Below are 3,644 nucleotides of genomic sequence, written 5' to 3' on the forward strand. Positions count from 1 at the left end.
TGAAGGTGAAGCCTCAAAAAATACTATAAGAACATATTAATAAAAAAATCTGACATCATATGTAGCATACATATAAAAAGCAGTGCTTCAGAGTGCACTCTCTCTCTCTCATTATATATATATATATATATATATATATATATATATATATATATATATATATATGTATATACATATATATATATATATATATATATATATATATATATATATATATATATATATATATATGCATATATATATATATATATATATATATATATATATATATATATATATATATATATATATACACACACACATGAGAGAAAGAGACAAAACTTCTTGCTAAATTAGGCAGTCGTCTATTCAAGGTCAATCATTTTCCTGATAATTTTACACACTTGCTGGTTGATGTGTCTTCTCTGCTTCTTTGACTTCGTCTGTCTTCCATCTCCAAACTGGTGCCCAAAAAGCACCTATAAGCAAAAGGGCAGACAAACAGTTAGCTTCATACAACACTACTGGGACACTACTGCTGCACTACAGAGCAAAATTACTGTTAGCTCAGTTTGAACATGCTGACAATACTGTAGCTCAGTCAAACTGCAATCATTTAAACAAAAACATCTGAAAAACATTTCCATCACACAAACACACATTCAAGAACAGTCCAACAACAAATAGTGGTTTTAATGACCTAGGCAGAGCATTTTAAAACAGTTGATTTGATTTACACCTTCTGTTTACAGACTATAATCTAATGCTGGGTTCACACTTATTGCAAAGTTAACACATGCATCACAGTACTTGCTCTTGAATACTAGCAGGATGTTTCTTGCATCAAGCTAATTTTTCATGATTTAAATATTAGGACAATTTTGCAAAAAAAACTTGATTGAAGTGATAGAGCACTTGTGTTGTATTCATTTCAATCAAGTTTTTTGCAAATATTCCAAATATTTTTCAACGTTTTTTGAGTTTCACTTAATTTGTGCTGCCCAGTAAAAATTTCCCACTATTTATGCATTTGCAATGACTTGCATGTAATCCACTCACCTGAATAGGTAACTTCACATATGGTATAAGAGCCCCATCCTTTTAAAGACAGCTTCCCCTCTGGTCTCCAGCACAGACAAACAAATTGTGTCTGCAACACGGCCCTTTATAACAAGGGGACAAGGGGAGTCATGACTTGTGCTCCTATACATTCCTTGTTTAACCCCCCCAAAACAAGCCCTCAGTTACAATATTTATTGTAGACATTACCTTAAATTCCAGAGTGCAAAAGGCATCTTCAGCATACTTCAGTTTCAGACCAGATCCAAAGTCAGTTGTGAAATCCAGGTGAGGTCCCATGACCACTCGACCCTCCGAGTCCAAGGAATAAGACTAAAAGGGGGAAAGAAGGACTAAATTAGAGGTGTTTGTGAATAATTAAATTTGTTTGTAGAAACAAAGTTGACATTCCATGCTCTGCCTATCAAAAACCAAGCAAACAAACACACATGCCGAGTAAAATTGCTAATAAAAATAAAAACTATAGTTTAAAAAAATCTTTGTCTAATATTTACTACTACTGGAGGTACTGGTGGAACTTCTGGAAGAAGAAAAAGAGTTTGTACAAGAAACTGCTCACAACAAATCTGTGAAAAACCTGACATTTAAAAATCTAATAAAAATGAGGAAGGCATCAACATTACCTTTAATAATCAAGCGAGGGTTGATTGGTAGCATCAGTGTTTCAACATCAATGGCTGTGGCTGCAAAAAATATGAATATAATAAGAGTAGAATAAGACTCAACCTAACACACGCACACATATATATATAGGTTTAGATTGTGATAATGAATTTAGGTTATATTTGTGTGCTCAGAATTTACACTCACCTCACACTTCAGCTATTATCAGGTACACCTATACACCAAAAAATAAAATCTACAGTTAGTGACAATATACAATTAGTTCTCATTATTAAATGTTAGCACTGCATTAACACCAGTGAGAAATATACAATATGTACTGTGTTAGTTTAAAAGAATATAACTGAATTGTATTATAAGCCTCATTTAATAAAACAGTTAAGACTTGTTTCATAATGAGTTTAGTTTATTTAACTAACTTAACGTTAACGTTACAGTGAACAAAATTAACGTACATGATGGTGACTAACGTAACCGTAACGTTAACTTAAGTGAGGGTCAGAGCTTACGTTAACTTTAGTCATTTCACCTTTACTTCAGTCTTGTACTGAAACAGAAAATGCAGTTAACAAGAAGTTAATTAAAGAAAATTCCCTTTCTTTTTTCAGGAACTAACGTTAACGTTATGCTAATAAGTTACCTCAGAAAACACTACAATCACCATCTGGCGTCGTTAATTTCTTGTTTTAAAAAAGGCGCGCTTAAACCCTGTACGTGCGAGTACAACTGAAGTACTCGGTAAATTCCTGTTAAATGACATGCACTATACAGAAATACACATACAACAATCATTTAACGGACAAAAGTCATATTTTAACACTTACCGAGGATGAATCCGTTGGGTGAAGAGACGACGGAGGCGTTGTCTGTGGTGATGGTGCTTGTTTGCGGTCGAGTCGAGTCAGTTCTGTTAAATGAATCGGCTCCTTTAAGTGAACAGTAAAGAGTCGAATTCGGCTCCTTTAAGTGAACAGTAAAGAGTCGAATTCGCCTGAAAACGATTCCGTTTTGTATAATATTGTAAGACGCAAACATATAATTCATTAATATTTCATCATATTGCTTGGTTCGTGTACTGCTTGTACACGAATTGCTTGTTGATGACTATAAGCTCATGAACACGTCTGATAAAATATTTGAATCTGATTCAATGTCACACGAGTCCTGAACCGAAGCAGTGCAAAAGTAATATATTGATTGAAATATAAAGTTAATTATTTTCTTTGCCATTCAAAATATTACATATCTCTGATTTTAACAATAAGAATAAAGTTCGTTTGGAGTGTATTGAGAATTATTATTTTTTCCTCCCAGGATTCATTTTGCACCAAGCTGCATCAAGCTGTAATGGTGGATGAGAAGGCACATAATATTATAAATATTGCTTGTAATATGTAATAAAATAAAGTTTAAACACTTTTTCATGCGAGAATGTAGTTCTTCAAAACTCAAATCTGTGGATTGTTAGTAAAGATTGTGTGTAATTTTAAGTGTGTTTTGCCGGTAGCGGAGATCTGACCTCCAGGCGGTAACGGCGCTCATTACTCATGTATCCGCCGAGAGGCGCCTGTCTTCAGGCTAGACATTGGGACAATTGCCCCGTCTTCGATGGCTCTATATGCGTCCGAAAATGAAGTTTTAACTGTTTTTCATGCTAGAATGTAGTTGTTTAAAACTCTAATCTGTGGTTTATTTATATAGATTAAAAAAATAATAATTCATATATATATACATATATATATATATATATATATATATATATATATATATATATATATATATATATATATATATATATATATATATAGTTCTTAATTAAAGATTAGTGACCTCCAGGCGATGACAGGTGCCCAATACTCATCCGTCTAAAGCAGACATTTACCCTGACATTGAAATAATTGTTGGCTGTTTAACAGTCTTTGGTTTCATTAATTAATTACTTTTTATTCCAGTTTATTATG

General features: G+C 32.8%; 1 long non-coding RNA gene across 1 annotated transcript; it reads right to left on the bottom strand.

Moving 5' to 3' along the window:
• Positions 1–320: 320 nt before the first annotated feature.
• Positions 321–2,586, bottom strand: LOC137495583 (uncharacterized). The gene is made up of 7 exons (XR_011015479.2): positions 2,508–2,586; positions 2,193–2,230; positions 1,870–1,897; positions 1,683–1,742; positions 1,249–1,371; positions 1,039–1,142; positions 321–458 (listed from the first exon to the last, which is right to left on the bottom strand). It is a non-coding gene; the product is annotated as an uncharacterized lncRNA (long non-coding RNA).
• Between the last annotated feature and the right edge of the window lie 1,058 nt (positions 2,587–3,644).

Source organism: Danio rerio, chromosome 1 (assembly GCF_049306965.1).
Source record: "Danio rerio strain Tuebingen ecotype United States chromosome 1, GRCz12tu, whole genome shotgun sequence".
NCBI lineage: Eukaryota > Metazoa > Chordata > Actinopteri > Cypriniformes > Danionidae > Danio > Danio rerio.